This window comes from Trichoplusia ni, chromosome 8 (assembly GCF_003590095.1).
Source record: "Trichoplusia ni isolate ovarian cell line Hi5 chromosome 8, tn1, whole genome shotgun sequence".
In the NCBI taxonomy this organism is placed as follows: domain Eukaryota; kingdom Metazoa; phylum Arthropoda; class Insecta; order Lepidoptera; family Noctuidae; genus Trichoplusia; species Trichoplusia ni.
In genome coordinates, this window is record NC_039485.1 from 7,460,710 (window position 1) to 7,488,262 (window position 27,553).

A 27,553-nucleotide genomic window follows, 5' to 3' on the forward strand; every position below is an offset into this window, starting at 1 on the left:
AGTGATCGAATATCAGCATCGTATTTTTTAATTGTGCTACAACCCTTCCAGTTTCACTCTAATTACGTCTTGAGATTGACGTATAGTTTACGCTTATGTAAATAAACGTCGGTTTACAACGGCGTTGTTTACCGCGCGCATGCATCTCTTCCGCGTTCAACAGTATCCGCCAACCACTTCCTCGCTGGGGTAAAAAAAATCGGAATCCAAACACTAACGCCGTAATCTCCGAGCGACTTTACCCATGAATCGATTGAAAAGCAAGCGAATAAAATCGATTTTCCCCCAAATTGAATAGTCGTAAAACGTAGGTAGCAGCTGTTTTAATGTCCAGATTGTTTACACGGCGGCGTCACGAGTGTAAACGCTTGTCGATAATTGATGATTTGATTTACAACATCACTAAACAACCGGTGTTTGGGCGATCGCGATACGTTCGCCTCGCGCCTTTGAATGGAACAGTATTACGTATCTAATAGCCGTAATATACGCAGTTGTGAGTATTTATAGCTGGGAGAAAATACATCGCCTATAGGATCTGAATACCTTTTGTCAGATTCCTTGCTGATTTACAATCAAAACTCGGGATAAACAGGTACTTGACTGGTTTCCCCACATTCTTTCAAGCAAAATTGATTTGAAATCACAGACAAAATTTTTATACTCAATAAAACTGCACTGCTGTAACTAAACTATCATTAAAAGAGTTTTATTACTTAGCAGTCTTGTTTTCAATTGCTGTAAATTTCTAAACACTGTAAGAACCAGAGAAATTGATGACTAACAAGCCAAGTTGTAGTTTTAATGCAAAAGGTGAGTTAGGTAACAGAATTGCCATTTTATAGGACCTAACATGCCAATGGTTATAATATATGTTGACTTAAGAACTAAAGGTTCACCTCACCTTAATATAACGCGTTTACTTGGAGTGAATTTCAATTTCATTTCTTCAATTACAATAAATAACTTGCACTTACACTCGCATATCTAATTATCTCAGTTGATATTGGTCGCATTATTTTAGTATGGAGACGTATATGACTGCCAATATGTTTAGGCGAATTAAAAAAAGGGTTTTTCTTATTGCCACATGCATGTTAAGGAGGTATTAGTCACTAGTACTAAGACACTATTTAGTAAAAAAATCTTGCGCGCTTTTGTTCAGTTTTTGTCATCGCGATTTTCAAAAAGATTCTTCGTGAACTTACGTTTCCGTGTTTTAAAAGGCTTGTCATTTACCTAGGAAAGGTTAATTTGATAGTGTTTACAGCTTAGATAGCGGCATGAATTAAACTGTAGTTTGACCCTACCTTGAACAACCCAAAGCAAAATGAAAATGTTGATTAATAGCCATAAGGTATACAACCTGCAATCAGCTGGAAAATGCGGAAAATTTCTCTTCTGAAGATAAATAAATCAAACAACGTATAGTACTAAATATCTCTTAGACCATGTGCTGACTTGCAGAATAAACGTACGCCGGTGCGTTATTCCAGCCATTAGTTTTATGACTGTAAGCGGCTATAGGAAAATAAATTCGGTCACGTAAGAAAATCGACATTATGCTTAAGATTTTTCTTACGCAGCATAAACGTCTCATTTGAACATTAAAAATAAAGGTTTGAAATGAATCCTAATGAAACCTGTACTCACTTTATAGTACCTACATTAGTGAAAGAATTTCTCATGCATTTTCAAGCGAAGCCAACGTGGGTACTGGCTTCGTTGAAACAGGTCCGTGCTACGGAGGTCGAAGGGCCGCGAGCGGGTGTAGATTACATTAGGCAGGCAGGCACGCTCGAGGCTCTCGAATACAATGCGTCAGCCAACAATGAAATATTAACGAATATTCGCACTCAACCATTAAAAAACCGTAATCAAGCGATTCAAAGTTCAACGGCCATAGCCGTGCTCTCGTAAACGGTAAGCGGCACCTATAAATTTTATACGATAAACAAAGAAACAATCGCGTTGTAGTAATGTCAAACTTTTGCGGTAGGTTATGGAGCATTGTGAGTCCTTCCGTGTGGTTTTATGCATTTTTTATAGTGTCGCCTTACACGGCCGCGATTGGAGCAAATTAAGGCGGCGCCTATTCGTCGCTAGTGGCGCACGGCCGTCGAGCGACGCGCGGCAGAATATAGCGCACAACGTTTCGTCACGAGTGTGCAATAAACTTTTATCGCTTGTTCTTTCAAGTATTATTTGACAGTGTTGATGCGTTAAATTGCGATTAATAGATGATTAGCCATTCGGGCGTGCGTTTATAGCGGTCTCGTAATAAATTCACTTTATTGCGTATCAATCACGCGATAGTCGTCGCGGTGGACGCGACTCTACTGAGTTTTGCTTCCACTGGCTTTTGCAGCCGTCCGTAGTAAATATTTCTTTTTATTGGGGTAATAATTTTCACTTGTAACTGGCAACTTTTTCTGCAAATCACTATGCTAAAAAGGTATCTTTGTAGATCATTAAACTTACTAGGTCGTGAACAAGTATTTATATGAATGAAAACTAGAAAAGTGGACATACATACGCCTATGAAAAATACATAATTCAGAACTTTTCTCTTACAATATTATTTCCGACCAGTCTCTTTTATTAATAAATGTACATTAAGTTCGTAATATACCACTGCATCTATTTTAATTTAATCATAAACAAAGGCCACAGGAACACGCGCTATGTTTAGACGCCAAACAAAGTACACTCGCCGGCAAAAGTGGCAGCGAGATCACAACACCTTTAGTTTAGAGTGTCATAAATTCACCGCCATTAATATTTGCTTAACTTACCATAAAGTGAAGTGGCGAACCGCTTCGGGCTGGCCAGTAAAACGTGCACTTAGTAAAGATTATCTCAGAGGTATGTGGCTGTAAATAATCGATGTTACTGCACTATACGTACGTACTGAGTTAATTTATGACTGGTTCTTGTATACCGATTTAAGTAAGCAACTGCCGTGCAACTTAGGCGTTTTCCGTTTCTTGCCACTGTTTACGACGTTTGAGTAAATTAGTGATAATTAAGAACATAAATTATTTAGATATATTATGACTATTTAGTAAAAGTTAGGATTTAATTGTATTTGTTAATGTAAGTATTGGAATTTAGATATACCGATTAAGAAATAGAAAAAAGTTTCATATAAAACGCTCTATTTATCTAACTCTACATTACTACGCATTAGAAAATGCGATGATTGCGTATTAAAAAAAAGTAACATGGCTTTTTTTATTATTTACAGATCTCTCCACAATGGTGTGAAGCCTGAAAAAACAAATTGTAATATCTGCAAGACGTTGCCTAAAAGGTAAGCTCCTTTAAATCCGTATTTTAATGTAATAATTCGACGCCTCGATTTACGAAGCGCACTTTTGGCTTCGAATATACGTTTCAAATATTATTATAGAGTTTTACAAACTAAAGCTAGGCATTTGCAGCATGAATTAAAATAATAAAGAAATAAAACGTAAAACATTTTTAAATATTCTTATATCAAAACGCTTCTGTATCAGAAACGATTTTTAGATAAAGAACGATGTTATCGTATGTTTTATATTGGGCCGCATTTTTTGTATCCGCCATCATCGCAGTAGGTATCTCAAATATGTCCGCCCGGGCACAGACCGTCCTATCACGCATCGAACGGTATCGCCATACTTCTTTCTTTTTAATTTTTCATTCCCCTTCTCAAATCGAGAGAACTCACGCTGCGATCACCCAGCGCTCCCGACGATGTGCGAAAGAGATGGCACGAGTAGTTTTTTTTTCATTACTCTATAGTCGTATCTTGTGTGAGGAAGAGAGACAACAAACAAAGTAAAATGGCGTCGATAGCACGGCATGGCAATGGCCCTGCAGTTGAAATTCTTAAGCACACACACAAAGAATGTTAGTGTGTGAGTTTTGATCGTATTGCTGTTTGGGAGGGCCAGGACCAGCAATCAGGTGTCTTAAACCTTTTTTAACACCATTTTTTTTCTGATATATTAATTTTTATGTAATTATGCATAAAGGTTTTTAAATTAAAATGAAAGATATGATTTTTTTTTAATTTATGTTTTAAATTTATCAAGAATAAGCTTTTCTGATTTTTCTTCAACAAGACAAAAAAAATGTAAATCCTTAGCTAAGTAATATTAGTTCTTAAAGAGATAAGTGCCAAGAATAGTATCTGTTACATGTTTTTAAACTAATTAAACCATTTTAAAAGAATAAAAAACAAAAATAAAAACCATATAAAAATATTAAACTCAATTTGTTATACAAATAATTTCAATTGAGGAATTCACAAAATGTTTACGATCTCTCATGTTGGATGTTAGTTCAATAAAGTTCGTAGAGATGGCGCTTTTCTTAAGAGATGGCAAACTACTAAGAAATGTAGAGCATCTGAGCTCTATGTCTTTTTAATGAATGATTTTGTGGTAACATGCTTATTACTAGTGTAAATAACATTTTTATATGTAGGATTGATATTATTACTAGTATAGGAGGTAAAAAAATGTACCCGATGAAAAGTTCTAATAGTTCTCGTACCTACTGTCTTGTGAGACGATTTTACTGGTGGGAGCTCTACATTTTACTAAAAATTAAGGATAAAGTGTAGCATAGCTTTAATTTGATTTTCAGACAAATATATTGAATAAAAAAACATTGTCTAGTGGATCAGTAAGGATGGAAAAAAATAGTCGGTATTTTAAGGTAGTTTTGGTTCAGTTTTAGTTATTAAAGAAAAAATAAATTAACACTACTAAGGTATCCCCGTATCTCAATATTCGTGAATTTTAGTTATCGAATCAAATTATAAATAATAATTAAAATTGTTAACTGTGAAATCCACGAGTTTTAACTTTTTCGTAGAGTCGTGAATCTTTCGAGCGCAGTAGCTTAAAGCTTCTAAAAGTTCCACACTTTTTGGACAGATGGCGTTATTTTAAGCGGCACTAGTACTGAAATATGTTAAAAAACTCTACCAATTCAAGTGAATTAACTTAAGCTTATGGTTAGATCTAAAGTTATTACATAAATAAAATAAATTTTGCTGAGTTTGTCTTTAGCAAAGTAGGTCCTAATTGACGTATAGACAGGTTTACTTAATTTAATTCAAGGCAGCTTGTAAGTAAGTATTATTTAGCGACCGAATATTAAGAAACATAATTTTGTGCGCCTAAATTATTAGCTATATACGGTAATATAACCCTTGAAGCAGTATAGTGCCTAACGATTTCAACAATGTCATATTTGTATGCGTACATTAGCATAATTTAGTCGTTTCCATCTGAACAATATGAGTAGAAAGTACAAAGGTTCACATTTCTCTGTGAGGATCTAATTAATATTCGGAAAAAAAGTTTATGTTTGAACATTTAGACAGATGAAACAATGGTGTGTTGCGCAAACGCTTCCTAGAAAGGCATGGTGACCCAATTTTAAATAAAAATTCAAATTAGTTTTTTTTTGCTAGCAAAGAGAAAGCTGAGTAATAGCAGTCAGTATGCTTTTAGATTTTATACGTTAAAGTAGTGTTCTGTGTACGAAAATGAAGGAGTTCTGTTTTGTGATAGTTCTGAAAAATAATCTTGATGTAAACACAGGGTGTAAACGAATGCGCGGTATTTGGCTCTACGCCAAACGTATCACAGGCGTCAAAAACAGAAGGCGACGAAGACCGTCTCTAGGTACGTTAATCGTTAAGAATTCTTGTAACTAATTAAAAATTCCTTTGGTTTAGATTAGACGTGACGGAAATTGAAAAAGAAAATATTAAATTATCTAAATTAGTTCCTTTGAATCAATAAATTTGTTTGATCAAAAAAAGCTGATTTGTAACCTACTTTTCAGATTCCCAAAAATAATCTTTAGGACATTTTCTAGTTTCTATGTATATAGGTACATGATAACTTGTATAAGCAGGTACGTAGGTATAACGAATGAATTTTTAATCCAAGATACCGATTTTGAATTCCTCGTGGTGTGTGGTCTCTTCATTTTATATTTTGTCTCAAAAGAACCGCCCAGTCAACAGTTTAATGATCTTAGGTTGCAACTTAATTTACTGCGGTTAATTATCTGAAATGAATGCATGCGAATTCGCCTTTGCAGTTTTTTTAAGATACCCTATCTACAGCGTAGTACTATTAATTAATTTTTGCTGTAGCTAAAAACAAAAAAAGGTGAAATGAGCTGAGTACATGGTACCACACTTTAATAATACCTATAATTGGGGTCTATTGTATTGTTCAGTTATTTTTTTCTCATCCATGACAGGTTAAACAATTATGGTTTGGTGCATTGTTTGTTAGCTAAACAATCATGAAAGATCCACCGTCGAGTTAGATTTACTTATCTAAAGATAAGACTAACTAGGCCCGATTTTAGCCAAATTAAAGTCTCCTACCCCATTTTGCCCTTGGCCAACCCTAATTTATCAACCTCCCTGACGAAAGAGCGGCAAGCCCTTTATTCCACCAATAACGATAAGGCTATTTTGACTTCAATCTTGGATCGTTATCTTCATTATTTTCTGATAATAGAATTGATATTATATCTTTACACATCAGCGCTGTCGTTGGCATGGCATCAGTATTTTCTATTGTGTCCAAATAAGCATAGAAATAGGTCCATACCTTTTTATATTAACTGTAATCTGAAACTTATTTTATTTGATGTTTTCTGCTACACTTTTGTTGCTATGCTCTTGTCTTGCGCAGTTGTGACAGACTACCGAGGGGCATCGGTGTGCTTAAGTGATAAAACAGATACATGTTACATGATGTATTAAAATGATGGAGCATGTATTCTCAATCAACAAATTAGTTCTCAAACAGAGGAAATAATAAGCTTTTTGGGAAATTATTATTGGCCTTAAATATGAAGCGACAAAATAAAATGTAAACTTTTGTTTTTGAGTGTCGGTCGGCAATTTAAAAAGAATAAGTTTTGTACGGTAGTTCACAACGCGGGTGTTCCACTACGGTTGGTAAGTTATGTGTCCGTTTGTCCGCGAGCTAACGAACGCCGTCTTTATTGCCTCGTTACAGCTAATAAGTCTCGGCTATCGTTCACTACTCCAACTTTACTCGTATGTACTGAACCTTATATCATAATAAACCGATTCGCGGTGAACATTTTGTTCAAAATTTGTTGAGTTGAGTTTTGACTTTGGAAATAAATTTTATTACTATGTGATAAAGTGCCATCAGTTAGAAATACAGTGTGATTTTAAGTATAGCACTGGATTTTTTAAATTATATTACAGTATTTACTGTAGAGATTTTTAGGTATACTCGGTTGTGAATACAAAACTTTTAAAGACCCTAAGTAGCAATTTAAAAGTCTCGACGCGTTCTACGAAGCAGTCTGAATAAATTCCATTACGTCCAAGAATATTTTGCGGCGACATGTTTTGAAAACACAATCAATTTAATAAAATATTTCGGGCAGATTTTTATAGCTCCTACAAGAGGGGTGTAAGTGAAAACATGTTCGGAAGCGGAGATATCCACGCAATAACAATAACTCATACAGTTTCGCGCGCCCCCCGCTAGATGGCGGCCCACGGACACAAGTAATCCATTTATTCTCGGGGCGAGCTTTATGTAGCGAACTCTTAAGAGCTACCGCTATATTGTTTTATGTTATTATTTATAAATATTGGCGGTGCGTGTGCCAACGAACTCAGTGGGAATCTTCCAAAAAGCCAACTCCCTCTCACACTAATGGACCTCTACTTATCTAAATTGTCCATAATCTGGTAATTTACTTACGGAGAATTTTTAGTAATAATTAATGTTAATTTCCTAACTTTTGGATGAGGTAACATAAAAGTTAGTGTTGCCGACTACAGTCAGATTACAACAATGTGTAAAATACAAAATTAGCATTAAATTAAATTAAATTTTATCAGTGTTAAAGAAATAAAAATTATCAGTTACTTAATAGCGGTCATATATTTATACAATTAATGAACGGATAAAGGTTTTATAGTTATTAAGAGAAAATTACATTTTCTTATCGCTTTAGGCCTACGAATTACTGAGCCATAGTATGAACAATGCTCATAACGTATTCATTTAGGCGAATAGTGTTCAAACATAAAATGGAATTCAACAATAATTACAGATTTGGACGATCATTTATTTACATAAATGTCACTTCACACGTTACACATCAGTGGACAATAGCGTTAAGTAATAATTGTTCGTTGAGCGTCGGTAAGGCAGTCACATTCCGTCCGAAGTAGGAACAAGAACTCGCCTTAGATATCCGGAGAATGTGAGAAGCAATTACCCGCCGAAAGTGGGAGGGAAGGGGGGAGGTCTTGGAAGTTTCCGACCCTGAGGAATTTTGCGGATGAAACGTTTTAATTGGAATCTCTCGAGAATATTTTGTAATTGCAGCCAGCTAAGAGCTGAGGAATTCGTTTGATATTCCAGTTTGAATTTGAAATTTAGATCACACGTCTTTGTTTATCTTTGTTTTGTTATTAGAATAAATTATGTTTGAAAGTGAGGTTTATGTTAAGAATGTAATTTAATGTTATACTTATTCCGGCAAAATAGATTGAGTTGTTTTTATGTAGAGACTTGTGTTTGCAGGTATTTATAACTTGAATACAATTACCATTTAAGAAATTGCCTTCGTTTAACAAAAAAATATTCTGCTATAACATTTTAAACTGCATTCGGGTACAGTTTACTTTCTTATCTGTTTAATAGCTCTTCATTTTTAAAACATAAAAGCTTTAAACTCTTATCTGGAAGATTTGAAAAGTTTTAATAACTCCTGCGAACAATCCCACCGGCCCTTCAAGACACAACGTTACCCGGCTAAAAGTAATTCAAACAGTACCTACCTATGTGCTATGCAGCCTTACCCCTTGAAATAGAAGAGTGTTAGAACGAATGAAAGAGTTTAGTCGATACTATCTCGGTAACAAAGAAAGTTTTTATTGGCAAAGTTGCCGTTTCGACAGGATTTGATCCGTCTCAGCTTTTCCAATTTAAGAAAAGTAGCAGTAAAAGCTAGCACGAAGGTATTTAGATAAATTAGTTTTGTTCAAATAGAACATTAGATTTTGTTTCAAATACTGATTATGTGTGTGATTTTTTACTATGTTTAGAATGAGTAGCAATTTGAACCAACCTGATTTAAATTTGTGTAAATATCTAATAAAATGTAAGAATAAAATATTTCTGAATTGCATAAAAAATAAATTATTAATAATTGCACAATCGCAGTAAAAATTAAAAGCAACACATTTATTCCAATTACTTGCCTTAGTTCAGCCATACTTGATATTCGCAATCATTTTACAGTAAAAATTAGGTACTCCATGAATACAATAGTTGTGATTGTATTCTGTCGATTGAATGTTTGTAATAATTCTTTCGTCTCATTTCTGCGTTACAATACGGTCTATTTAATACATCGTATTATTTATTTATTTTATATTTTATTATAGAACTATTTTATACCATTCAGTTAGTAAATTGACTCTAAAAGTAGCACCGGCGGTCGGCCTTTCTATTCGAATTTAAATTGGAACATTTATATAATAATGTCTTCGGAACGCCGCTCCGTGCGGCCCCTCCGTTTTTCTCTTTTATAATGTAATTTTCTTAAATCATCTCTTCTGCCCTCCCTTTATCTGCTATACGTATCTGTTCTTGCAAAATTATATTCAAATAAAAGAAGTTTATACTTTGCTATTATTATAGCTACCTAAAAATTTAAATAAATCTGTGGATAATAAAAGAAAACAATTTTAAATAAAAGTAGAGTTGATGGAGTATGTATAGGTTCATAATCTATACTTTATATTTGTTTTGAAACAAATATAGATATGACCCTGCCTATTTTTTTATTAGGAAGCTGAGATAACTTTTTAAAAGTAGGTAAATATATGAGACCTTTTTATAAATTAATTAAGAGGAGTAGGTAGACAACAGATATTAAATACAACACTTAGTTACCTACTTAAATAGAATATTTACAGTTTTTGTTTTAGGTGTCAGTCGCTTACAGCTGCAAAATATTCGCGCAGATGCGCTACAGAAATTATTTTTGTAGAGCCTATGACATGCATCTGCTTGTAACAAGTTCGACTGTACTTATTTAAAAAGATAAAAAATTACTCAATAAATAATAATATAACTCTAAACTTAGTGACAATAAAGATTGTTATTATCTTCTAACTTTGATATGAAATTCAATGATGATGACGTACAAAAATAGTACGATCATTAATACATTGTCAAATAGTGATAAAGTAATTAAGCCTATATAAATCGTCAGGTTAATGTGGACACATATTTAATAAATAAATCGTCAAAGCGGGTCGCGAGGCGCGAGCGCATCGTTCCACGTTCATTCACCCCAAACATCTGTTCTCATATTTCAGACAGACTTTATCAACACACGTACTTGACCGTAAATATTTCCTGAGGTCGTTATCTTCAAATTGTGTAATATTTTGATAGTAAATTACTGTGGCTATAGTAGATATATTTATTCAAATATCTATAAAGTTTTATTGTACGCCTGTACCTAGGTCAGTTTCAAAGGCTATCACAGCAAAGTCGTAAAACACGCTAATACTAGTATACAATTTTAGCTAGTAATTTATTATCTAATCGCGTGGCTTTAAATAATAAATCATGAAGAGTGATTTAAGACAAACGCGAGATATTATAAAAATTCACATCAATAGCAATATATTTTTTGTTACGACAAATTACAATTTTAAATCATAACACAATATTAAATGAACAAAACCTTTCAGAAAGAGTCTGGTGATGGTCAATTTATCAACTATTGAATGTAGTTCCACAATAAAGAATGGCGATACGCGATAGGCAGGTACCTGTCCGCCATCTTGGATTCAAACATAGAACGCTCTGTCATTGGTCGGCAAGGCAAGATGGCCGACTTGTTTCACATGATTTACTTATGGAACTTTGTATAAACTTGTTCTGTTTTTCCACTTTTATATTTTCTTTATTGTTTTATTCGTGTTTAGTTATTCTCATTTGATTCATAGATATTTATTTTGAAATGTTAAAATAAAACTTATCTAAAATTAAAACAATTCTTTACTGTGTTGGCAAAAAACGTATAATCTTTTAAATTATTTAAGATTTTCGACGCATTATACAAGAATTCTATCTAAAAATATGTTGGCAGTTGAAACGAAGTATTTATTATTGTGTCCTTTGGCAAACTTAGCAGAAAATAAATTAAGTACCAAACATTAGCCGTCGAAGAACAGCAATATCTTTGGTATTAAAGAAATAGATTTTGAAACTGTACCTAACGTTCTGTTTTCGACGCAGTTGGTCTGTGGCGCGACTCTGCCGCTTATTTTCATCCAAAGAGAATTCAAGAGATTTACGACCGACTTCGACGCTCGTCGATTCAGCACATTCGGTCTCAGCGACTATAACTGACAATCTTCTGTCTCGTAATTTTAATAAATTAAGAAGATTTTTTCAGTTTTAAATTGTAAGCGAAATTGGGCTTCATAAAACATGTTCTTTTTTTAATCTTATGCTCCAAAATGGATTGTTGAAAGGAACGATCATCTTAATCCGAGGTTTGTCACGAGTATATGAAAGCCCAAAAGTTTTATTTGGATGTATAAAATAAAAATTGGAAGACCTGTTGAATAAACCTAATTATGGTCCAAAAATATGTATGAGTACGTACTACACATGTATATATACTCAAATATACAGTAGGTACCTATGGCTGGTATCCAACCTAGAAGTTATTTGAATAGTTTTAGCTCTGCGGTAACTAGTTAACTCGTCTGAGAGAGGTTTACTGAGGCAGCATTGCTTTTGTCTCGTGTTCTGTAATATCTTTTGCTACTTGACTCCCGCATTCAATTTACAACTCTTTGTTTTGGGTGATAAAACACAGATTACAATAGAATATCAGGGTTTTATGGCGTTTTTAGGTTGCAAGGGGTATCGTTCGTTTGGAGTGAGTTGTTTAGTTAAACCAAGATAACGTTTCCGGACCGTAGTCAGCTATAGCATGGAGTTCTCTTGACTGCGCGCTCAATACCACAAATGTTATAGTTAAACTAACCCATTTTAAACGTAGTTTTAGGAGGGTTTCAGAAATAAACTCGAAGTGTACCCATCTATTTCAACCCAATTTAAACAATATATTTCGAAGCTACAAATTACAATTAAGTTACGAATATTTGTATTTTATTTTTAAGTTTTAAAAGCAAAATAAAAAAAGATCTTTCAACTGCGAAATACACTTAAAAATACACAATTAACAGCTACGAAAATAAAATGCAAAAGTATTCTGGAATTTGCTTAAAATAAAACAAAACAAACCCGCCATGGTTCGCTGTATTCACATACAATATTAAGCTAGGGCTTTATTAGGAGCACGACCGGGCTTAGCCCGCAGGCCGATCCTTACACCCTTGCCGGGTATATTTAATAAATATCAACCAAAACAATGGAGGAAAGTTGGCGGGAAAACTCAGGATGTTGACGGCTTGTGGTGGCGACTGTGTGGAACATTTTTTCTAACGTGAATATACGAACTATTTGAGTATAGGTGGGATATTCTGGTTCTTCGATAATTAAAAGGAATTCAGTAGGTGTAAGTTTATAAAGTATTTTTCATTCAATTTAAAATGCTCAACACGAAGGTACGGCAATTGCACTTCGAAGATTTCTAAAACCATGGAATTTACGAAAACCAGCTCCGAATATCAATAATCGTAACAGCACAAAATGTTACGTTGAAAATCAGAATATAAAGTACTCCGACTTCCGCTCGGATAAAACGTTCTGCGGGCAATAAGAGAAGAATGTTTTTGCGTAAAAATCCAAATTTTACCATCGCAGTTGTTTTGCCGCGAATCGTCGGTAGTCACGGAAAAAAAAATAGACAAAAGAAATTGTGCTCGGTCGTTGTTTTCGGCCCAATTTCACCAAACAAGCCATTCATATTCATACCGGGTAGGTACCCTTTGTGCCGAGTTACGCAACCTTGCTTTGTTACCCCGTTTTCTTTTGTTAATTTATCTTCCTCAAAGTTTATTGAAAGGAGTTAGGCTTTTGTCGGTAACAATAAAATTATCCGTCGATCTACATTATAGGAATGTTTTTTTTTGAAATGCTAATGTAGAAAGTTCGTTACACTTTGAAAGCTGTTTCTTATGTTTACTTCGCGTTTTATTCTCGTTGCGTTCGTGTTGGTTACGTTAGCATTGTGTAGGTACGTCACACTTTATGACATAAACAATCTAACTTAACACGTTACCCACGCATATATACTTTCATATCAAATAAAACAAAAAAAAAACGTACAAAATTTTACAAACAAACTTAATTGAGGACGCTTCTTTAAATATTTTATGAAAAATATTAAGCTGAGGCGTTTTTTAAGTAAAAAAGAGATCCACTTTACTTATCATACTTAACGAGATGATAAAGGCTTCGCTGAGTCGAGGCTTGGCTGATTTACATACGAATGATTATAACTTGGTCGCGTAGGCTCTCGCCCTAAAACCGGTCCCGAAGACCTACTTCGTTGTGTATATACCTACCTACATATACACAGTGTGTATACTTTACAAGCCATATGAAGCTGTATTATTGGCTGAGTAAAGGTCAATGTGTTTTAATAAATAAATAAGAACTGTTGTAATTAAATTAATATTAATGCTGGGTGTTAACTTCGTGATCAGGAATTATTGGATAATTTTAGTTAAATATCGTTATTAAGAACTTCGTTTTAAGACATAAGTAACGAATTAGTTGACTAGAAATAAAATTATATTCGCTTTAGGTTTCAAACATCTGTACCTATCATACCAATATTTAAATACAAGTCTATTCAATAAGAATTATAAGAAAAGACAAGTATCTCTTACTTTCAACTCCATCAGTATTAAGAACTTCTTTATACCACCCTTAGTGTAACGAATAATTTTCTTTTCATTCCATAATTTTATTCAGAGACCCCTCAATGAACTTCCAAACATAAACTACAATACAAAGCATATTTGAGGGAAAAATTTGCATTTCTATAAATTAAAGTAAGTAGATGCAAGGATGGGGGAGGTGGAACAAGAAAATGGTTTCTGGACGCCCTCGCTTCGGGAAAATCCATTGAAACGCACAATTATGACAATCTATTTGAATTTTATGGAAAAAAAATCCCTAAAAGAAAACTTGGCACACCTACCATGGAAATTTTCAAATTAATAATGATACAGAATATATTTGATAACGAATTTTCAGTGTTGAATGAATATACTTTTTGTATTTTGTGTATATTATTATAATGTTTTATATTTATTTCCACCATTCTATTCAAAATAATCAAACCCCGAAGCGATGTCCATGGAGAGTTTTTAAACATGACAAAACTGTATAATTTATCGATTAGGTAAATAATCTCGAATAAGGTGATAATTTACACGTCTCTTATAGCTATCAGTGTAATTTATTAACAAAACTATCTAAATGACTATCCAAATGTATCGATACCTGATAATATGTTAATATAGAATAATAAAATGAAAAAGTCGAATATTTATACTTTGATTTTCGATATTGAACAGTTAATGATACAATTTTAGTATATAACGTGTTGTATTCATATTGAATATCTATACATCGGGATGAATTTGACTCCTGATTACCCCTTTCTTACATGGGGCCAATCTTACTTGAGAGAAAGAGAGAAAGAGAGAAAAAGAAAAAGTCTAATAATAATAAATACTCCTTACATTATATAGAGTAACTACTGCGAAATACAGCCTCGTTGGGTACAATAACTTAAAGAATTTCAACTTTAGGCCGGTCAATGTCGTCCAATCTAATCCAATCGAATTTGTCTCACGATTTTTTTGTTAACGTGTTCAGCTTACTGAGTGTATTCGTCATAGTTGTACATAGGAAACTACAACCGTGATTGAAATTTAAAAATTTCATGGAAAGAAAACCGAGTAAAAAAGAAAAAAAAAATACATACATATCTATTTACCCCTTCTTACTAATATCTAGTGTAGGAAACGCCTTTTTGCTATGCCAATAAAAACAAAAGAGCGTTACTGGGTACGTGTAAACATATCTACGTATAGTAAAACGGGCCAGTATTCTCTATTACCATTTTGTCGTTGGCAGTATAAAAGTTCCTATTTCTGAAGAATCATATCGTCAGAGCCCACAAACTTCATGAATCCCAATGTCCCGGAAAATATAACAAGGCGATTTATATTCGGGGGGTGGTTTGGGACCCGTTTTTCTATCACAAAATCTGGGCCTATGTGCTGCATATTATACGGAGGTAACCCTCCGTTGCTCAGTTATTTGAACCATCTGGATTGGAATTATGGAACCGAAACATGGGTACCAATATCTCGAAATCCCATTATAGCAATTGTTATAGAAATAAAATATAACTTTAATTTACCTTACTGAGAAACAAGCTTTCATTAGATAAGTCGGTTAATGAAATGAGTTTTAAAAGCTATCCCTATCTAAAAGTTAATTAAAAACTTGGAACAAAATATTAACAAAGTACCTTGTGGTTCTTTAATTTTGGTTTTAACGAAATTGACATTTCAATCACGCGTCACGGTTGCATCCTGCCAACTGCAAGCCACGAATGTCAACGAAGAGAGGGTGGCGACGAAATAATATCTATTATGGTAGCGGGTGCCGCCCCGAGACAAAAGGTTCGCGTTAAGGGACGCATTATTTTTATACGAAACGACAGCAGAATAACAAAACGACGGCTTTTCTTCGTAAAAATATCTTAATTCAAGCCGGAATTAGGCGATTACATTCTGATCATGCGCCATCTCGCTTCCTCCGTTTGCCACCAAACTATTGTTTTTGTTGAATTTGATTTATGTCAACTTTACGAAAGATTTATAGTTATTTAAAAGGATACATTTGAGTTTTATTACATGTATTATATCCTATGCAGTGGTGTTTGATTAATTAGTTTATGTAAAAGGTCAATGGAGTCGGCAGCTATATCGTACGCGCGTCGTAATTCAAAGCTCTGCATGAAAGCCCTGATAAGGCGGCGCTGTTAATAAATTGTTAAATAAATATAATTTATACAAACAGTTGTAAAATAAATTCTCGTTCCTTACGGGCATTTTTATATTTCCTTACATTTGTGCATTCACTTCAAACTTAATTAGACTTTATAGAGCGTTCCTTCCCAATTTCGTTTTACTCTCGTCTGACGCACGCTGAGACTTATTCATTGGAGTGAGGGTGTGGGAGGGGTGTGCGGAGGACAGGGAGAGGGGAGGCTTGGCCCGAAATAGCAAATAAATGAGACGAAAATGTAAATGTTGCGCTTCAAAGATGAAAAGCGCGCCGCTGGCTCGTTCTTGTTAAGCTCATCGCAAATGTACCAAAATTAGGAGCTCGGCTAAAATAATTTTCAAGCCAGATGTAACGAACACCGTTGCTATGAAACAGGGTGTAAATGAAAATACAAAATGCGTTGCTTCTACTAATTAAAAGGAATTAACTTTACTCCGTTTTCGTGGTATGAATTTTCTTGGCGCGCGTGTTTTAACAGATTCATATTACTTAGAACACACGGCAGTTGTATACAAAAAAACCTAATTATCTCTAAAAAGGAGTAAAAAGAAAACACTAAGTAGGTACCTAGATACTAAAACGTATTAATGCAACCTTAAAACAAAGCTTAATAAAGCTGTTTACTCACAACGTCTCAATCGAGTGTAATGGTCCACCATATTGTTTTCCCAAATAAGTCGGTTTAATAAAAGTCCGCATAAGTCTCCGACATATGTCCGGGCCGGATTATATTGAATCATTGCGACTGCCACCCTCGTGTGCTCACTGCTTTATCTCTGTTATTGCTATAAGTAATTGAATTCGTACATTTTTATGTATAGTGTATAATATTTGTATGATTTTTATGTTGTTTCTTCAAGAATAGACGTCTGTCATGTGGTTTGATGTGACAGACGTGTCCTTGTGCTTGTGTTTGAAGTTGTCACGTAGGTACTCAGAAAATCTGATTTTAAGATGAATACTGGTTGAAATGACTTTAAAAAATTAGGCTTTTCCACTTCTTTGGATAGTTGAGCAATGAGCATTCAGAAAAGTTCAAAACGTCTTTGTTATCTATTGTCTCATTATTTATATTGAAACAAAACATGAGTGGGTTTTATCTATACAGCACAAACAATTCGCGGTACAAATAAAATCACACAGCGCATACAAAACACAAAACGAATTTCCGAAAAACGTGACTGTAGCATATACTCGCAGCGCAGAACACGTTCCTATATAATTCTAACTGTTATTATATTCCTAATGACCCTATGACCATAACACAAGCTCAGACGGCACTGTAGGTACCAGTACCTTGTGTCACGTTGCGTAGTGACCTCGCCATAAAGAAAGACATAAAGCCCGCGAAACAAAGACTCGCATTCATCAGGCCGCCCCCTCTAAATTATGATAAAACCATAAACGATGCAGTCTCATGCGCATACGCAGGTAGGTAGGTCACACATCCGCAAAATATTTATTTATGTAAAAAATTATATAATCCCTCATTGTCTATAACCACGCGAATCTAAACAAACAGTTAAACAAACTTAATTATGAATACATTTATTTAAAACAATTACGAATAAATTATATTATAAGTTTACTTTAATTGTGGTGTATAATTAATCACTGCAATTATTTCCAAAGCTAGGAATAATTAACAGGCAATAATAGCGTGACAAAGTCTGGCGTGACAAAAGTCACTCTATCTAAATAACTTTTTTCATTGTTGCTACATAATTAGAGTTCGACATGACACCGAAGAGAATTGAACGTATTTCAAGTTCTTATTTTATATTTGGATAAGTTACCGACGCCTACGATATGCCGTATCTCCGTAGGGCGAAAATTGGATCTATTTGAGCGGATAATACTCCGTCAATTTAAGTGGCCGTTCAAGTGTTTAATAATACAAAAGTGATTTATTGTTAACATAATTTATAGCCGACATAGAAGCTGTAACATAATACACAGTCATTTGTTTTTAATTACATGTAAGGTTTCAATATTCAAAATAATATTGCTAAAGACAATTCACTTAGGTATAGCAAACAGGATCTACTTGAGAAACACCATCTAGAAAGTGTAACTCAGTCGTTAAATATTCACGATTCGAATATTACGGGAATAAGTAACTGCAAAACCATCATCGAAGCTTGTATTTAAATGACATTTACCCTTTAAGGCAAAAGTCCAACAAACATTCTCGTAACACTTCCACCTACGTACGTCCAGTCAATGTAACAGCGCCATATAACCTGAATCTTGCAAGTCTGTCTCATTACATTCCTACATTATGTAGTAAAGTAGGTACATAAGTATGGTATCTGGGAGTGCATCGTTGCATCCGCGACGCGACGTAACGACTGCGCGCCGACAGAAAGATTGCTGATACTGCAATTCTTAGAAATCAGTGCATTGCACTCGAGTTTTGCATGCCATATGCTTTATTTTGTTGTTTTGTAGAATTCATTACCCACTTGATATGTAGATTAGCTCAGTGTGTACACTCGTTTGGAATTATTTAAAGGGTTAGGTTCTGTTACAGTTATTGTACCTAACGTATCTTTGAAATAGTACGCTTAGATTGGATTGAAGAAACTATACTGTTGTCTTAAAAGAAAATAAAGACGTATGAGAAATCTTGTAGACATCTTTTATTTTTTGAAGAATAACTTAAAGTGTTCTTGCCAGATCTTTTCAACAGTAATTACATTTTGGAGCCGCGCATCTGGAGTCATTATTGCAATGTTTTGAAAGTGTCTGAAAAAGTTTACTTAAAATTGGATATTTTGGTTTTGAAATAATAATTTATGTTCGAGTTTATCTAACTTTAAAGCACGTATTTACTCTGAAAAAACATCAAAGCTCGTCTGGCGAAATCACGTTCAAGACAAGAGAATATTTGATTATTTTAGTCGAACGTCTTCTAAAACCGTTGACCCAATTCGACTCTCTTCCTTACTCCGAATACCGAATGAAACAAAAGCGCGATGAATAACGTTGAATATTAATACGTAATGTTTGTTCATGAAAATGAATTAATTTTTCCAAGTGGAAGAACGGGGACGAATCTACTCACGAATTCATCCATACCCGTAAATATTTTATGGCCTCGGTAGAAAAAAATCCAAGTCAATCGTGCCTAATGCCGGGAAATATCGCGAGCAGTTTTCAATCTTACACCACCTTAAGTGGTACAAACGATAAAAATAAATTTAGCACTTGTGGGCATTTATTGCTGAGATTTCTACAGCTCTGAAGGGTAGACGCACTCACTTTCTTGCGAGCTAATGGAACCCCCTTAGGGAGCTTTCGAAGCGTAATGAATTAGAGAAAAAAGTTTCTTTTGACAGAACCCGTTTGTTTTGTAGTGACTTGTGAATGTCGTTTGCTCAGGTCAACATTCTCATTAGAGACTGATGAAAAATATAAAACTTAAGAACAAAATTATATCTTTCTGAATATAAATCGACATTAAAATGTAATAATATAGCCTCATCATGTTCTCTAATCAAACCAGTTCGTTTTTATCTACTAAGTGCATTTCAGTAATCTCTTTTTGATAATATAATATTCTAAGTTCAATGTTAATGCGAGTCTATTTCAACTGATTCATAATACTGCAATTAATAAGACGGAATCAAATTATTTTTATTTCATATATTATGTATACCTCATAAATTCCTGGCGTAGGTCAACAGCATAGGTATCTATGTAATTTGTAAAGTTGGTCTATAGATGACTAATAAGCTAAAAATATTTCTCCTATTATACTTATATGTATAATACTTTATTACAAGATAAATTTAATAATAAATTGATTTGTTATTTAAATGTAATTCAAATTGCACAGCCTATACAATAAAATCATATTTTTACAAGTCATTTCAAGAATTTACATTTACACATAAATCTTTATAAATGTCAAAACCTATTTTTAATGGCTACGCCTTAATAGTGTATTTATTGTTCTCTAAATCAATAATATAAAACTTATTAAAATGTCGGTATTGTTATAGCAGACCACTCGTAACTATTCAAATTAGGTAGTACGATATATAGGTAGATTAGATATAGATAAGTATCATAAAATAAAGATAACTTAATAAAAGCTTCAAATAAAAGAAGAATTCAGTCGACCCCATTAACTTTGTCGTCGACCTATTATTTGTATTAATTTATAGCACTAATCTACCTAATTATTATCTAAGTGTACAATAGGTAGTTGTACGTTTCGATGAAACGAATATCTGAATAGGTTTCAACATATATATGACTATAAATGCAAGTTACGTCGATTTGAATATACATATATATACGCTTGAACCTTGCCAGTTCAAGCGTATATTCTATACCGTATCGTTTCTTACAGGTTATGGTCAGGCAATTTGCATATAGATATAAATATATACATATGTATCGACGTATGTCAATTTCGTAACTTGATCTGCATAACATGAAGATAGCCGTAAACAAAAACGAATCACAGTTTTATATTGTACTAGCAGTTGCGCGCGACTTCGTCCGCGTGGACGATATAAGTTATGACACCTTGGGTTACAATATCGCAATTTTCTTACGGAACCCTAATATTTTTGAAATAAATTATAACCTATGTTCAGGGAGGATAATGTAGCTTCCCAACAGTGAAAGAATTTTTCAAATCAGACCAGTAGTTTCGAAACCTATTCGTGTCAAACAAACAAACAAACAATCAAATCTTTCCTCTTTATAATATTAGTGTATACAACTACGAAAGAGTTTGAATCATTGATACTTGTCTGACGACCTTAAGCAGCCAGTCTTCTTATCTTGATGCGTTTATTGCTTAGTTCGCTTCCCTACATAAGGTGCAATCATTTTTAACGTACAAGTCATCATATTTCCCCATTCCTGATCCTTACAAAGTAACGAAACAAAGAAAATGTTTGTCACTATTGTATAGTAAGCATTATGAAGTTCGTTCCACTAAATAAAGCCACTTAACGAGTAACATATACGAAGGCGACTTGTTAAGGGCACAGGAGAATACTCCTTTTCCAGTTTTACTACGCAGTAAAAATTCTATAAATGTTTTTAACTAAATTATTGTGGTAATATGGGCAAGATTGTTGCAGTTTGTGTGGGTGTGAATGTGCATTGTTTTTGTGCCTATATCATATCTGATATATGGTGGCCCATGAAGGGACAGACGCGCTTCGTAAGTATGGAGGCATAACTTAGTAAATGCTATGGCTATTACACGTCGTAGGTACCAAGGTGATGGTTTAAAGTTGTCAAATTTGTGCTACGTTCCAAAATAAATACAAATTTAATTTAAAACATGAGTAAGACACTCAATGATCCTATATATTATGATACGGCTTGGGTGCAATAATGTATGTAATATATAAACACGGGTAGTACGAAATCGCCGTGGTTTTATTTTATCAATAAAGTACAAAATTTGCGGCAAGGTCTCATGTTTGCCTCCTATCTAAATAATGTAAGTCTTTGTTGTTTAGTAGACATGTTTTAAAGGGTTTATCCGTTTGTTGCAGGCGTGTTGCGGGTAAGGTTCGGGCGCGGCCATCCACGCGGTCGACCTTACTAACAGGTGAGGCGGCGACGCCACACAGAACATGATACTAAGGTTTGAATTTAAACTTTATTATTTAGTCCGTAAAGCTTACTTTCATTCGCACTTCCCATCGGCTTACCTATTGCAATTAACGCTGAGCTTTCATTACTGACTGCTAGGCTGTTTTTATGAAAATAGGACTTCATTTTCGGTGTGTGGGGCGCATTATTTTATAAATTATATCCTTTGAATTGTGTTAATGTTTCTTTTTATTAAAACATGCTTTCGTATAATATGAAAAGTTCATTACCATAAACTGGTAACAATTAGGCGTAGTCTGCTCAGAACAGGGTTTTAAATTGTGTAAAATATAATCTTCTTTAATTAAGAGATTACTATTCATGAGATAGTTTTAATTATAATTAGTGTGTGTTGTTAAGTAACCTACGCGTATTGAGTTCTTTTTTACAGTCAATGTGCAATATTCACTTAATTTAAGTTACTCAACTAAACAGTCAAATGTTTTAGACATGCACACTTTTGCATGTGAAACAATTACCTCAACGATCTTCTTTTCTTCTCAGCTTATCATTAAGGCATTGCACTTAAATACCTTTTACGGTCGCAAAACTCACGCTGCCTTTAAAAAACACGAAACATTTTAGTAAAAACAGTTCTCACGAAAATGACAAGTAATAAGCATGCAGGTAGCCAGGTCAAACTGCATAATTTCCATCGTGGCCGTAATGGCCACGCCCGCTTGCAGACTCATTTACATTTTTATTGCAAACTCTTATGTACTCAGTATGTAATGTTGCATCCAGCCGCGGTTAGACTGCAAGCCGGTCCCAGCAGAGAGGATTGCTAGGCTGACGATGACACTAATGTTTACGTAAATCATTGTAAATGAAGATGTCATCGCTACAAGGAAGATTGAGGATTTCGTTGTAGGTACCAATTTTGTTAATAATTAAAAAATATCGACCCATTAAATGGGTATCGAAATACTAATATATAGTGTTTTATATTAATCTAGCTAATAATTGGAATTCTTCATCCAAATAGACCAGTTACTATAAAAAGTGTTTAAAAATTAATTTAAAAAATAACAGATGTGACTTAAATAAAATTGAACAACATGTATTTCAAATTCAATCCACATTTCCATTATGCGGGATAATTTGTGGCATAAATCACCTAGGCTACATGTTCTAGTATTAACATACAATACTAATTTAAAAACAGCTAAACTGATATTACCTACTTTACGATAGCCTTTCAAAAAAAATCCTTTAATTTTTAACATTCGAAGTAATTAAATTGTAGGTAGTACCTACTTATGTATAATTTGAACATCAAATTATCGCAGTCCGCTTTGTCATGTTCATTCAGTAAGTTAATTTATAGTCTCAGAAAAATTAAGTGCCGACAAAAAATCGCTACTATGTTGCAATTTTGATAAGGTTGGCGACGCCGACATTTTAATCTGATGCCTCGAAGGCTAAGACCAATAAATATACATATTATTTTTTTATTACAATTATAATTGTATATTTATCTTTATATTGTCAGGTAAATGAATACTTTAGTAGGTAGACATATTATGGTCTTTCATTGAAAGGATTATTATTTTACATAGGATACTTAACCAAAAATAATAATTCTATAATCTATAATTAAAATTGGTATTATTTAGGATATTTTTTGTTTTATTTAACACAATTTAGAGCTAGAATAAATATGGCAGATTAATTATTGTATAAATGCGGATGTAAATTTGGTTTTTGTTTTTATGTTATAACTTATGCCGTACCCTTTTTAATTCGTTGTAGGAACAGCTGTATAAATTTATTCAATAAGTGGTAAATTAGTTATGCTGATTCTATTAATACGACAAGAATATATTATTATTTACAAAATGAATGTACACAATTTAACATAAACGAATGTAAATTTCTGTTTAAAATATTTGTAGCCAAACCGTGAGTGAAATATATAAATTATAACAACGACGCTTGTATTTTTTAAATTGTAATATTAAAAACCGTGGTTCTAAAGCAAAATATATCCATCATTTATTTTCGGCGCTAAACAGAATTACTTCAAAACTCGTAGGGGAAAGTTCAAAAACTCCTACAGAATTCGGTTCCTCGCATGAAACCTACACGCAAACGCACCATAGCTCATAGACATTCTAATTCATCGATTGGATGATATCGGGCGGGCATTCTATTCCGGGCTCGGCTACGATTACGAATCACAATATATGTCCTTGACGATAACATCGGCTTACGATCGTGTTTAGAATAATAATTGAGATGGACCACCGGCTTTTCGACAAGTATATACATACCTACATGCGAGTACTACAGCCACGCACGACTGTGTTTGGAACTCTTAATGGTTTGGGTCGAAGTGGAAAATTGTATTGTTCCACGAATTATAACGTAGGTACTTGCCTTCTCAATATACGAGTACAGAATTGTAGTTTCATAAATACATTTCTAAGTATTATAATGATTATTTACAAATTGCTTTATAAATATATTTTGTGGTTGTGTGACATTTATTAAAACAATCGTAAAAAATATGACTCAAGCGAATGCGTACTTTTGATAATATTCACGAAGGTCTTCATAAAGCCATACGTTATCCAATTTATTTCTTCCACGAGCCTATTTCGTAAAATCATACGCTACACTAACATTCAAATAGGAACGGATATCTAAGAAACCCGTTATTCTAATGTCTAATAACGTTATAATCCCAAATCAGAGACAAGACAGGCATGTTTTGATGTTGGCGAAGCATAGCCGACTGCTATCCGAGGCGCAGTTAGAATTGCAAATGAATCGGCCGTTTACTCTCGAGTCGTAAACCCAGGGATATGATCCAGTCAGTTTTCGCACCATTAACCGCTCGGACCTCCTCCTACACCCTCGCGATCCTGTTATTGTAAATATGTCGTCATACATACACAAATAATATCTAAACTATGATGGAGCAGCTACCAGCGAGAAATGAATAAAACTATTTATCTGCAATAAAATTAATTGTTACGACTCATAAAAAATATAAATGCACGTAATAATTTTCAACCATTTATAAAGATATAAATATTCAATTTCAACAAATCCGTCATCGGAAATAATTCGGTCTTACTGAAATCATAGCCGACGACAGTTTTATGATAAAACGCCGCAGCATAAACGGTCCTGTAGCGTCGCTCTGACCAACCAACCGTGGGAGAGACATTCCGATAACATATACTTGTGGTAGAGATAACGTGAACTGACAGCTTGTAATACGCGACCAAACTTGTCCTGACACTCCGGCCATTGAAATTCTCTACCCACCAGCGTAAGAAGACCTCTAAACTCACATCCGGGTGTTATTCGAGTCGCATGATTAGACGATGACGCGGAGAGCGAGGTAGGGCTAACTACACTGGTAATATTACACCCCGTTTGGCCAGCCGGCGGCCTATGTTTTGGGATTGAGTCGTAAATGTCAAGTCGAGTGCCCTCCGCCATAGTTCTGCTGCTCTATTTACTCGTGCTTGATGAAAAAAGTAAAAAAGTCTCAGTTAACTAAACCCTCGGCCGGATTACGCGTACCAAACTTTAGTCCGGGACGGAATGAGTATTAACTTAGACGAACATCAAAGTTTTGACGCAGATGCTTCTCAAGTTTTCCAATTAGGTTTGGACTTACCACTAATCTCAACTTTATGTGTGTTGTACGAATAAACAACACACAGCTGCTAATTTAATAACTTACCAGTATGTACTTACCCTTTATAAATATAAATGTAAGAAGCTACATAATATTTAACCAACGAACATTTTAAAATTGATTTTGTTTACTGTTTTCGCTTCTCACATTTGACATTAGTTTTGTGAAAATTTTATGAGAAAAATAGTTTTTGTTGAAAAATATGAATGTTTAAAAGCAATCATCGCCACATCCTCCTAATTGTTAGGTAACACAAAACAGTTTTACGACTCCCACACGTATACGACGCAATCGTTACCTAAAAAAGGCTTGTAAACATGATTTTTTTTGCTCATAAATATGGGGTAGCACCCCCAACGAAAATCAGAAAAAATAACCGTGGCATTCGGCGCAAATCACCTATTTTATGTAAACTTCGTGACTTACCGCCGTATCGAATGACTTAGAAAGGATTTATTTATATTCGTACTGGCTTGAAACGAAGCTAGGAAATAAAATTGTAACCGTAGATGTTGTCAATGGGATGTTTGTGGGTGTAGGAGTGCCTTGGCCTTAAAAATAAACTGACTTATGCCGGCGTCGGCGTCGGTCGTGTAGTGCTCGGCGATGATTTAATGCGCAGTTCTACACGCGCGCGCTCATTAGTCACGTCGTAATGAAACCTGCTGATACAAACTCTCTTCGTAATTGGCCCTTATGTCACGTATAAATTTTCCTTCGCCCTCACTGTGTAGTGACCGTGAAAAACAAAAAACGACTCTACATTTGGAATATTGTTGCTACTAGAAATTTTTCCACCAAAATTTCCTAACAAATCTAAAATAACAAATAACCTTTTCGATTTTTTGATACCAAACAATCACCCTCCTCACAAAAATAATCATTTATTCACGCAGTTATAAACTTTTACCTTTTTTAACGAAACAAACTTTTTCGAAACATGCCGCCTTCACTCACGGCATAGAACCGTTACGGTTAATAACTACAGCAACAATAAACAAGCTAATAAATGTCTGAATATGTCATTTATAATAGTTTTGGTTGTAGCAAGCGCGTAGGTCTCCGAGCAATTAACGAATTAATTAACACACGCCACTCTATGTTATCCAATAAACGTTTTACAATTCACTGATTGGATACACCTGAGTCTGCTCGCCGTTTAATTGTGTTGTATACAATGAATATAAGTAATGTATTATGTATACATGGTTTTTATACTTTGTTCGCAGGTTACCGTGTCCTTTTACGCAAACGTCGCTAGCCAGTTTACGATCAGGTGAATATAATATTGTATTATTATTTATAATTTATGAAAATAATATACTTGTGTATTTTATTATTTATGGACCGAAGCAACGTCGCTTACTATAAGCTGGGCAGTGGAATGGAGTCTGCATTTAGTTAATGTTGAATCTTCAGGAATTATTACTGGTTATATAAGTAACAAGTTTACTTATAGTTTAGTCTTTACTAGTTAACCTGAAATTATTAATCTCACATTGAATTGTGCGTGACGTAACTGTTTTCTTGTCGATATAAAAATACTATTGAAATGTCTCAGAGCAAAAACAAACCATAATATATATACTTTATAATGTTAAATTATGACGTAGCAGTGCATTTTTTTTTAAGTTTTTATGGCTATTGTAAAATATTTATGACTTTCATACGTTATTTCCTTTATATCTTGACGTAGTTGAATAAAACGTTATAAAATACTTGAACAGGCCTGTCGTATGCAATTCGAAGTCTTTCTTATACGTAAAACTGTAGATTCTGTGCAAAGTCTAAGTACCTATTTACAATCCAGTATCTATAATAACTATAATGAACTTCAGATCTCTAGATAAGTTCTCAGAAACCTTTGCATATACATTAAAAATTAGCATTCAATTACCCACCGTCCCTATATACCTACTAGTTTACAGTTATCCTTTAATTTTATGTACATTTAATTAAATCCTTAATTAAGTCACTGTTATTATACTAAATATAAAGTTGCCAATGAAACAAGACCTTTCGTGAATTTTAATGCCTTAATTTCTTGTGTAATTAAGGCAAACTGGACCGGTATTTCGCCAATTATGATGCCTTTACATAAATATTTCTGTCACGAATTATTTATGCATGTAGATAAATCGAAATATCCATGAAAATA